Source organism: Thamnophis sirtalis, unplaced genomic scaffold, assembly GCF_051295495.1.
Source record: "Thamnophis sirtalis isolate CommonGarterSnake01/CBP01778 unplaced genomic scaffold, rThaSir2_p1.2 scaffold_13, whole genome shotgun sequence".
Classification (NCBI taxonomy): domain Eukaryota; kingdom Metazoa; phylum Chordata; class Lepidosauria; order Squamata; family Natricidae; genus Thamnophis; species Thamnophis sirtalis.
The window spans coordinates 29,744,655-29,756,897 of NW_028261393.1; positions in this window are offsets into that span (position 1 = coordinate 29,744,655).

Here is a 12,243-nt window from a genome sequence, read left to right on the forward strand (position 1 = left end):
CCTTAAAGTTCCAATTTAATAAATCAGACATGTTGGCATTATGCTATGGAATCCCCATACTGGAAATGACATCAGAATTCCACCCAGTTAAAAGTTCATGATCTTGTCCCCACACCCACAATCCCTCACATGGTCCAATCTTCTTCTTCCACGCTGGCATCCATACCCAGCTGCTTCCGGTCAGGTGTGAAAGTACGGAGACAAAAGATGACCTTGAGCTTCTAGAAAAGAATAATAACAATACATTCCACAATCTCACTCCTGTCTATTCCCCCTCCCATCAACTATACTAATGAAACAACATAATGAAATAAGAGAAAGTGTGGCAGGCCAAAATTCTAAAAGAAATATAATTGCAGGCCTGACAGTTCAACCCTGAGCCACAAATATTCTCCTTTATCGATATCAGTTCAGAATTTACTTTTGTTTCTTCCAACTCTGAGAAGGAAAACGACCCAAGTTACTGGGAAAAACGATTGGTTGCAAAAATGGGCAATTTGCGTCTCACTCTGCTCTACCCTTCAGAGGTTTTTTCATGTAACTGCACAATGTCCTGCTGTCCTGCAGATTTCCAGAGAACTGCACAGACCAAAAATGCATAGGAAGGGAAAGTGCTTATTGCATTTCCTACTGGTGTTGATCAGGGATGAGAGAGTCCTTGTTTCTCCACAAGGAATGGCAACTCCAAGGACAAAAATGAGGCTCTTTTCCCCTCTCCTATGAATGGAGGAGGATGTTCTGAGCTGTAAACCAGGAAGACACTTGCTAGTCACTTGTAATTGGTGCAAATATTGGTATCATAGAAATACATTTGTCTTGTACTCCTGGTTCCTCCACAAAACTTGGATTCATCTTTAAATTATGTTACTTGTTGAATTAGCCACCATAATCTATTGAGCAGGCACAACCAGGCTGTGGCATTTCCTGGGATTGATGTAATATTAGATGCACTTCACTGGAGGTGATCACCACAAAGCACAATCCACACCAAACCAGAATTTTCAGCTCTGCTTTACTGAACAATCCATTGTGGCTGGTTTTCAAATATTGTTAAGCCATAATGGCTGGGTTTACTAAATGCATTACACTAAACCAGTGATTCCCAACCTCACCAACTTTAAGCTGTGTGGACTTTGATTCCAAGGAGAATTCTGAGAGTGTATGGAATGTATATCTGGTGCAGCTTTTAGTATGCATGCAAAACAGAGTAATAGTGATAGAAGGTAGTAGAAAAGATGAAAAGGATAAGGTCATACAACCATACTATATGGGTAAATATTCTTATAAGACAGTTGTCAGCCTCTGCTTTGCTGCTGCTTTGGCTGCCATTGAAACGGGGAGGGGGGCATGGTATTTGGGAATGGAATCATTATGTGCTGGAGGAAGATTCCAGACGCTGATCTGACCATCTTACTGCGCATGTGGAGGAAGGGAGTTTCCCGCCAAGGTTAACTGTCCAGCATTCCATCCTGGTGATGTTTTTTGAAGATATCTCCCACCTGACTGTTGGGTGAATTATAATTGGACTATGGACTGGGGTGCCAAGGGGAGGGGATTGAATTATACATGATATTCTTTGCTAATTAACCAGATTCAGCTTAGCTTCGCAACTGTTCATTTGTAATTAGTAAAAGTACACTTAATTTCAAACAAATGGAGTTGAGTGGTTTCTTTCCTGGCTATTAAATGAAGTTGCACGTGACAATAAGCTGAATCTCACCTCGCACCCAACCCGGAGCGAACAACTACCGAGGGGGGTGCCTTCATAGAAAGAAAAGAAAATGTCTTTGCATGAAAGCGACCAAGAGGAAGACTTGGGTGCAACGGCAGGACCATCTCTAACAGAAAGACTAGCCAAACTGAGAGTGGAAGAACCTGCCGTCCGTCCCAGATGGACTTGGGGTGTGGGACAGAAAGAGGAACCTGAGGAATTACAAGCTGGAGTCACGAGAAGGAGGCCAAAGAAAAAGCCAGCAGCTGACTGGAGTGGCTCTGGAGAGGAAGACTACAAAATCTCCCACGCCATGAGGCTCCTCGAAGAGGCATGGAGTGAACGCCGAATTCGAGAGAGAGCTGTGGAAAGGGAACCAACAGAGGAACTGGAGGAAAGGTACTCACTGCATAGCTTAAGGGAGACTGGAGGGGCCGATGGGGGATGTGCGCAAGAAAACCCAGAACCAGCCCCCCCCCTGTGGCTAGAGACATCCCGAGGGCAGGGGGGGACAGGCAATGCCGGATGGCTAAGGTCCCACCCTTAAGCGTAGAGTATGATGGAGAATCCAGAGGTCTTGGGTTGTTTAGGTCTGGAATTATATGGAAATATATGGGCCTGATTTAGAGACAGATGAATCTAAAGTGAGAATGGTGTTAATGGCCTTAGAGAAGAAAGCAGCCGACTGGATGGTCAGACTACATAATAGTAATTCCCCTCTCCTGAGGAATTTTGATGAATTTATGGCAGCCATGAGAAGGAGGTTCGACGACCCTTTGACCGAGCGTCGCGCTAGGCTGAAATTTACGGCCCTTAAACAGGGAAAGAAAACTGCCTGACTATGTGCAGGAATTCCAGGAATTGTCAGCCTATATGAGGGGGTGGTCGGAAGAGGCCTTGCTGGATCGATTTACTGATGGCTTGGATAAAGATGTTTACCAGCAGTGCATAAACAGACGCCTTCCCCGTCGTTTGGAAGCTTGGTATGAGAACGCGGCAGACATTGAGTTAGACTTAATCAGGCTTCGTTGCATGGAAGAGGGAGAAGTTGAGAAATCCCCCCCCAGCACCCCCTAAAGCCCCCCGCCCAAGAAGTGAGGGCAGGAGAGGTTTTGCAGGCAAAGCAAAGCCCTCCGCTTGTTTCCGCTGTGGAAAGGAGGGGCATCATGCTGTGAATTGCCGTGTCAAGCTGACCCAACCCGCTCCACCCCCCCCGGAGGGAAAGGAAACCTGAGAAAGCTCCAGGCAAGAGGAAGGAGGCCGCCTTCACTGCTGAAAATGTTTCTCGACGCTTTGAGCCAGAGGAGGAGGGAGACGACACTGATGATGAAAATTCTCATCGCTGGGTAAGTTCCCGCTCTGGCCCTATGCTTATCCCAATTGAGCTTAAAGTGCCCTCTTCTGGCGCAACAGAAAAACTTCTGGCCCTGTTAGATTCTGGGTGTTCCCGTTGCATGATAAGCCCTGAAATGGTTGAGAAGCTGGGCTTGAAACTAAAGACTTTAAAAATCCCTATTGCTTTTTGCCAAATAGATGGCTCTATTGCGGGAGGCGGTCCTGCTCATTTTTCCACTGAACCCATCGAGATGTGGATGGGTACCCACCAAGAGCTAATAACTTTTATTGTAGCTCCTGGCATGGACCGGCCCCTTATTCTGGGACTCCCCTGGTTCCGTAGATGGAACCCGCGCATAAACTGGAGGGAGGGGTGGTTGCGGATTCGAACATCCACACCCCCAAAGGGAAAAGGTGAAGCTCCAGCCTCTGATACTACTACCCCCTCACTGGCAGCCAGGGGGCAGGAGAAGATTGAGGGGGAGGAACGAATACCAAGGGAATATTGGGTCCTCAAGGATGTTTTTAGTGAAAAATCTTCTGATAAATTACCCCCTCACAGACCCACTGATTGCACATTGATATTTTACCTGGAGTAAAACTTCCAAAGCCCCAAATATATTCCATGACCCCTAGGGAGATGGAGGAAATGAGGAAATTTATTGATAAAAACTTGGAACGGGGCTTCATTGAGCCAGCAAGGCCCAAGGTAGCAGCTCCAGTATTGTTCAGGGAAAAGAAAGATGGCTCCTTCAGATTATGTGTGAACTTCAAAAATTTAAACTGCATCTCTGCTCAGAACCTGTACCCCTTACCACTGATGAAGGACATGCTGGCCCAACTGGGGAAGGGCCGAATTTTCACTAAATTGGACCCGAGGGAAGCGTACTATAGAGTCAGAATTAACAAGGGGGATGAATGGAAAACTGCTTTCAACTGCCCCCTTGGTTGTTTCCAATTTCGGGTAATGCCATTTGGCCTCCAGGGGGCGCCAGCAGTCTTCATGCAGTTAATTAATGAGGTTTTACATGACCATCTTTACAAAGGCGTAATGGTCTATTTAGACGATATCCTTATTTACACGGAAACACGTGAAGAACATGTGAAACTTGTTCGCACAGTTCTGAAAAAACTCCGGGCAGCGAAACTCTACGCCAAATTGTCCAAGTGCGAATTTCATCAGGAGAAGGTTGATTACCTGGGCTATCGCATCTCCCAAAATGGAATTGAAATGGACCCCGCTAAGGTCAGAGCTGTCACCGAGTGGGAGGCCCCACGTACACGTAAGCAATTGCAGAAGTTTTTGGGTTTTGCTAACTTCTATCGTCAATTTATTCCCTCCTTTGCTAAGATAGCTCTCCCTATAACTAACCTCCTTAAGTCGACAGGAAGGGCCAAACCCTAAACCTAGCAAACCGCTAGATTGGACTATGGACTGTCAAGCTGCTTTCGAGAAATTGAAATGCCTCTTTGTGGAGGAACCAGTTCTCAAACACCCAGACATGGACGCACCTTTTGTGGTCCAAGCTGACGCCAGTGATGTGGCAGTGGGAGCTGTACTACTTCAAGCTAATAGCCAAGGTAAATTACAACCCTGCGCTTACACCTCTCGCAAACTGACCGACACAGAGAGACGTTGGGCCATTTGGGAGAAAGAGGCTTTTGCTGTTCGCTGGGCTTTATCCACGTGGCGCCATTTTCTGGAGGGCGCCAAGCACCCTTTTGAGGTGTGGACTGACCATAAAAACTTGGAAACACTGAGGACCCCCAGAAAACTTTCTCCTAAGCAGATGTGCTGGGCTCAACATTTCAATAGATTCAATTTTACCTTGAAATACATTCCAGGAGGGAAAAACTTTATGGCTGATGCTTTGTCCAGGCTCCCTCAGTACAACTGTTCAAAGCTCACTGTCGTCCAGCCTGTCATTCCCACAAAGAGCCTCGCTGCTTCTGTTGTTACTAAAAGTCAAACAATTTCTAAAGTGGAGGTCACTAAGGACTTTCTTTCTAACCTAAAAAAGGTCCTTACTGAGGATGACTGGTTCCAGCAACACATGGATGAATGTACTATGAAAGATGGATTGCCTTGGATTGGGGCAAAGTTATACATCCCTGTGTCCATTAGAGCCATTGTTCTCCAACAGGCTCATGACTCCCGGATGGCTGGACACTTTGGATTTGTCAAGACTCTACACCTCGTCAAGAGGCAATTTTGGTGGCCCGCACTGAAAAAAGACATTGAGGCTTATGTTGCTAGTTGCCCCATTTGTGCCGCTGCTAAACGCCCTCCGGGTAAGCCCTAGGGGTTGCTCCAGGCAGTGGCTCGCCCAGTAGCCCCATGGAAGGAGATCTCCATGGATTTCATTGTTGAACTTCCGGAGAGTCAAGGACACACAGTAATCTGGGTTGTTACGGACTTATTCTCCAAGCAAGTTCATTTCATCCCTTGCTCTAAGATCCCTTCTGCTAAATCTCTCGCTAAGACGTTCATCTCTCATATATATCGCTTACATGGGGTAATTTAGTTAGTTTAGTTTTATTGGTTTTGTATGCCGCCCACTCCCGAAGGACTCCGGGCGGCTTACAATCAAACAGGAAGAGGGGATAAAAAGACAGTACAAGACAATACAACAATTTAAAAATACAGCAACATTCACAATTGAAGTGGGGCCGGATACTTCAACAGCCCCCAGCCTGCCGGAACAGCCAGGACTTAGTAGCTTTATGGAAGGCCGGGAGGGTAGTAAGGGTCCGGATCTCCACGGGGAGCTCATTCCAGCGGGCCAGAGCAGCAACAGAGAAGGCCCTCCCCCCGGGGGTCACCAGCCGACATTGGCTGGCAAATGGAATCCGGAGAAGGCCAAGCCTGTGCGATCGAATCGGTCTTAGGGAGGTAATTGGCAGGAGGCGGTCTCTCAGGTACCCAGGTCCGATGCCATGCAAGGCTTTATAAGTAACGACTAGCACCTTGAAGCGTGTCCGGAGACCAATGGGCAGCCAGTGCAACTCGCGGAGGATAGGTGTAACGTGGGTGTACCTAGGTGCACCCACAATTGCTCGCGCGGCTGCATTCTGGACTAGCTGAAGTCTTCGAACACTATTCAAGGGCAGCCCCATGTAGAGCGCATTACAATAATCCAGTCTTTTTTTTAAAAAAAAATATTTATTTCCATTTCATAACATACAATCACATGTATACTATACATAGCCAATATCATATAGTATTAAATAATGATTACATCAGTTCCTCTTGTCCTCAACACCCCAAAAAGATTAACACCCATTATTAGTTCTTCTACTCTCCATACACCTCTTTCTTCTACCCCTCTCTTATTTCCTATCTTCCCTCCCTCTTCCTTTCCTACTCTATTTCCCCTTCCTTTCTCCTTCTCCTCTCTCTACATTCCACTCCTCCTTATCCTCATCCTCCTCATCTTCCCCCCTTGTCCTCTCTCCTATCCCTCCCTTCCCACTTTTCTTCTCCCTTCTGCTTCCCACTCTTCCTTTCGTTGGTGTATTTCCGCTTCCATACTACTCTATTTCCTCTTCCTTTCTCTTTCTACTCTCTCCCCTTACCACTCCTCCTTATACACCTCATCTTCCCCCTTCCCCCTTTCTCCTATTCCTCTCTTCCTATCTTCTTCTCTCCTCTACTTCCAACTCTTCTATATCCTGACTTCCCTCCATCATTTTCTACTCTACTTCCCCTTCCTTTCTCCTTCTCTTCTCGTCTTCCCCCTTCCCCCTCCCTCCTATCCCTCTCTTCCTATCTTTCTTCTCTCCTCTACTTCCCACTCTTCCTCTGATTCACTTAATGTGTTTCGGCATCTGAGCAAAATCCCTTTTGTGTTGATGGTATTTATAATTCCATTTCAATATACTTAAAAAATTAAAAAATAACAGTACACATGTACAATCATCCAACATCCCTCCTCCAACTTAGTAAACTCCACTCCCTCCCACCCTCCCCCCAAGCCCCTAACCTTCCCCCACCCTGACTTCCCAGAACTAATACAAGGTATAAATCTTTAACAAAAACAGTTTAAAATATACTTAAGAGAAAACGTAGAAAGTTAATAACATCTTTGAATTCATATTAGCTCCTCCTTGCTAGGCTAACTATAAATAATTTGTATCGTTTCTGATCTTAGTCATAAACTATCTGAAATTTCCTAGACCCATATTTATTTTGAATATAGTCAATCCATTTTCCCCAGTCTGGTTTACATCTCTCATTTGAGTTATCCTTGACATATGCAACTATTTTAGCCGTCTCTGCTAAGTTTGTGATCCATTCCTAAATAGTAAACAAATCTTATTTCTTCCAATATTGCGCCACAAACAATCTAGCTGCAGTTATCAAATGCAAAGTCAAGTTGATCTCTACTGCTGTACAGTCAGTAATTATACATAATAAAGAATAGGTGGGGTTTTTTTTGAGAGAGAAAGCATTTTACATAATCCATCATATTTGTGTCCAGAATACCTTAACCTTTTTATAAATCTACCATGTAATGTTTTTTTCCCCAACCCATAGCAAGGCATTCCCCAGAGCATGACCTTTAACGTTCTCATCCACCTCTTTATTATACAGCAAACAAGCAGCCATATACCAAATCAAACCCTTCAATAATGAGCACTCCATTTCCTGCTAAATTAATCCAATCATTTAATATTCCATATTAGGGATTTAGTCACCATCCTTAGCCCCCTGAAACTTTTTAATAGCCATCTGAACATCTTGAAATTTAAGCTTTGGCCTAGCTCCTCCCACTGTTTCTGATGTAACACCTGTATGCTCTTGAACGGTGGCTTGTGTACGTTGCTTTCTTAATTCCTGTTCCATTCGTCTGGTAACCACACAGTTTTGTCTTTGTTCTTTAGCATCGTGTACCTCTGAAAGAACAAGTTGATCCTCCCTTGTTAAAACTTGAGTGGCTTGCTTTCCATCATATCCTTCTCTTTGTCTAGTTCTAGAGGAAGAGAGTTGTCCACCCATCAGTACGTTGGTGTAGAAATATTGAGCTTTCCATACTGTATTGAGGCAATGTCTTTTTCCAAGATAGCTAAATGTGATGCCGGTTGGTGCATCCCATCTAAACTGTATCTGGCAATTTTTGAGCTCTTCCACTAGAAAGGCATAATCTTTCCTCAGCATTTTAGGTGGTATCTCCTTCAAGACAGTCACCTCCCGACCCCGGATTTGAAGCTTATTTTTGTAGGATTCCTGTAATATCGTATTTCTCACATTTCTAGTGGTGAAGTAGACCACTATATCTCTTGGTAATTGTTTTTGTTTTGCCAGTGAGGAATTAACTCGATAAACCTTTTCGATTTGCCAGTCAAGATTCCCTCCCGCCATCAGGTCGAAGGCTTCAGAGAGAGTCTGTTCCAGGTTCTCTTGTGTATTTTCAGGGAGACCCCTTATCCTTAAAGCCAATTCCATTTGCCTATACTGTAGCATTAGGATTTCATTGTCTGCACCGCTAACCTTTTGCTGGACCGCCTCCAGTTTCGTTGCCAATTTCGTATTAGCATCACTAAGTTCTTCTACCTTTTCTTCAAGGTCCTGTGCATAGCCAACTATTAAGTTCATAACTGTCACAAAGTCACTCCTAATCATTTGGTTATATGTCACAAGTTTTTCATACATCTGTTTGTTAGAAGCAGCTATCTCTTCCTTAAATTTTTTTCCCATCATAACAGCATGAGTTTGTAACGCATCGATTAATTCCTTCTGCAGAATTTGCCTTGTCAGGGGGTCACCTGCAGATGTAGAAGGGAGTGATGATTGTATTTTAGCAGAAGGCACTGGTGAATTTCCGGCACTTTTCGATGCGGGGGGAGGAGGGGGGGAGGAATCTTTGCTTAGAAGCCATCTCGAACTTAATCTTCTTTAGTCAGTTAAAAAGTCCAGGAAGTCCAATTATACAGCAATTGCTATTTGTTTTGATAATAAATCTCTTCTTGACAGTAAATCACTTTTAGGCTTCGCAGAAGCTCTACCTGAGGCACGCCCCTCCTACACAGCTCAGCGCCATTTTTATAGAACTTTCAGCAAGTAATCAGCAGAAGGAATTCTTTACAATGGAGCTAAAAAGATTTATACATACAATTAAGAAGCTCACAAGTATTGGTTCAGCTCGGCTTGAAGTCCATAATAAATTATTGTGCTGAGAATGGGCGAAAACCTTCATTCTGCAGCAAAAGGCAGAATAAATCCTGGCACGGATCTGCCATGCTACAGCCGGTGCTTTCCGACTTTCTTCCCGGCGTTTATGCTGAAAAAGCTAGTTGGAAAACTTCCGATGCATAGCTGCTCATCTCTCTCTTCTAAGCCCGAAGGGAGGATAGATAAACTGCTAAACAACTTGATAGATTGCTGTTTAGACAGATTAACGACGCCAAGATTCCAGAGCTGTTAGAGATAGCAACTCTCTGTCAGGCCCGCCCACCGGAAGCCGCAATAATCCAGTCTTGAGGTGACGAGGGCGTGAGTGACTATCTGAAGTGCCTCCCGGTCCAGGTAGGGTCACAATTGGTGCATTAGGCGAACCTGGGCAAAGACCCCCCTGGTCACAGCCAACAAATGATGTTCTAACGTCAGCTGTGGATCTAGGAGGACTCCCAAATTGCGGGCCCTCTCTGAGGGGCGTATAATTTCACCCCCCAGCCTGAGAGATGGAATAGTTAGCCAATCTTTGGGAGCGAGCATCAATAGCCACTCAGTCTTGTCGGGATTGAGTGATGTGGTACCCGACCACATCATTTCGGAGAGGGGTGTTCAGTTCATCTCCCTATTCTGGAAAGAGTTTCTCAAGAGGATTGGCTCCGCCCAGGGGTTAAGCTCCTCCCACCACCCTCAAACTAATGGGGCTTGCGAAAGGACTAATTCTGTGCTGGAACAATATTTTCGTTGTTTCATCAACTACCAGCAAGATGATTGGGTGGATTTGTTGCCTCACGCTGAGGTGGCTTACAACAATTCCATGCACAGCAATACTGGCTTTACCCCTTTTCGTGTGGTGTACGGCCAAGATTTTGTACCCATTCCCGAGATTTCTTGCGAGCAGCCGCAGGTGTCTTCACTGTCCGAGTGGAGTGATCGCCTTCGGGCCGTTTGGCCTTTGGCTCTCCAGACTCTAGATGCTGCGCACTGTGCTCATAAGAAACAGGCTGATAAGAAACGGACTAAGCCCTATGAGTACAAAGTTGGTGATCAAGTTTATTTATCCACTAGATTTCTTCAGACACCCCAGAAGTCGAAGAAATTGGGCCCCAAGTATGTTGGCCCGTTTCCCATTGTCAAGATCATCAACCCTGTTTCCGTCCGTCTCCAGTTGCCTAAGCATCTCAACCGGGTTTACCCTGTTTTTCATGTTAATCTCCTGAAGCCTCTCCACACTTCTTCGAGAACACCTCTCCCTCCTCCACCTGCACCGGTTTTGATAGAGGGAGAGCAGCATTTCGAGATTCGTGAGATTTTGGACTCTCGTAAACGGCGAAACTGTGTCCAGTACCTGGTGGCTTGGAAGCATTTTCTCCCGTCTCACACTGAATGGGTTGATGGATCCCATGTTCGGGCGCCTCGTCTGCTCCGCAAGTTCTACTCTGCCTATCCTGACAAGCCCTGATTATTGGACAGTCTCCTAATTTTCCTTTCTTTTGTTTTTCTCCCTTCCTCTTGTGTTGTTGTCTGTCGGTTTGTTTGTGTTTTTTGTTTCTGCAGGTCTGACCACCCTTTTCTGGAGGAGGGCCGGATGTCAGCCTCTGCTTTGCTGCTGCTTCGGCTGTCATTGAAACAGGGAGGGGGGGCATGGTATTTGGGAAGGGAATCATTATGTGCTGGAGGAAGATTCCAGACACTAATCTGACCATCTTACTGCGCATGTGGAGGGAGTTTCCCGCCAAGGTTAACTGTCCAGCATTCCATCCTGGTGATGTTTTTTGAAGATATCTCCCACCTGACTGTTGGGTGAATTATAATTGGACTATGGACTGGGGTGCCAAGGGGAGGGGATTGAATTATACGATATTCTTTGCTTTCGCGCCTAATTAACAGATTCACTTAGCTTCGCAACTGTTCATTTGTAATTAGTAAAAGTACACTTAATTTCAAACAAATGGAGCTGAGTGGTTTCTTTCCTGGTTATTAAATGAAGTTGCATGTGACTACAGTACTGTGGAAATTAGTTGTTCAGCAGAGCAATTGCACAAGGAAAAACACTCTGGGTCTGGTGGTTTTAACTTGCAATGCTCTATAGCGGCATCTGGAAGAGTTGAGCCAGTTTATGTCCAGGAAGTGACGGGGTATTTTCTCAGCCCTTCTGACCAGCACAAGGTACAGGTCCTCAATGGTAGGCAGGCCAGTTGCAATTGTTTTTCTTGCAGTCCTAATTATATCTGTACCTCTCCTGTAGCAAACCAGTTATTTTCCCCAAGTCTTATAAATTATGCTCGTAAACTTACGTATGCCTTGCAAAATTTGTAAGATGTGGATCATTTTGGAAGTAAATATAAACAAGCAAATAAAATATATTTATTTGTAATGTGATTAAAATATAAACTATCATAGTGCAATCATTAAATAAACCATAGCAATAAAGGAAATAATAAAACAGCCCTGTTCAAAAGTTTGCATACCCTTGATTATTTGGGCGTGATAGTCAGCGGCAAGTATCTATGCCTTGTTTCAGTGTAATTAGTGTATTGTGGAAACATAACAGGAGGGGAAAAGGGGGAAAATACCATCCATGCCAGCCCTCATGTGCATTTCACAGGCAGATCATCTCTCCTGACTCTCCAGCTAATAACCAACCATTAGAAAGAAGCTGAAGGTTGCAGAAGAACACCCCCCCCCCCAATCCCTTCAGGCTAGATTGAGGTGGAGGCTGAAATGCAGTGCTGCTTTCCCTTTAAGAAGTTGATAAGTGCCGGTTTCTTAATAGGAAAGACAATCTCCCAGGATACACAAGATGTTTTCCCCTCAACACCAGACAACCAAAGACCTAGATAAAGAATAAGGAAGGATGGCATTCCTTCTACCAAACTTCCCACCTCTCTGTCTGCACCTTTCAAACACTGGGACGACTTTACTAGAAACCTTACTGCCCCTTTTGCCTGTGCCAATTTCAAGAGTAGCCTAATAAACCATCCTCCACTCCAAACAGTTGTTCAATGTGCTCCTTCATAACTCA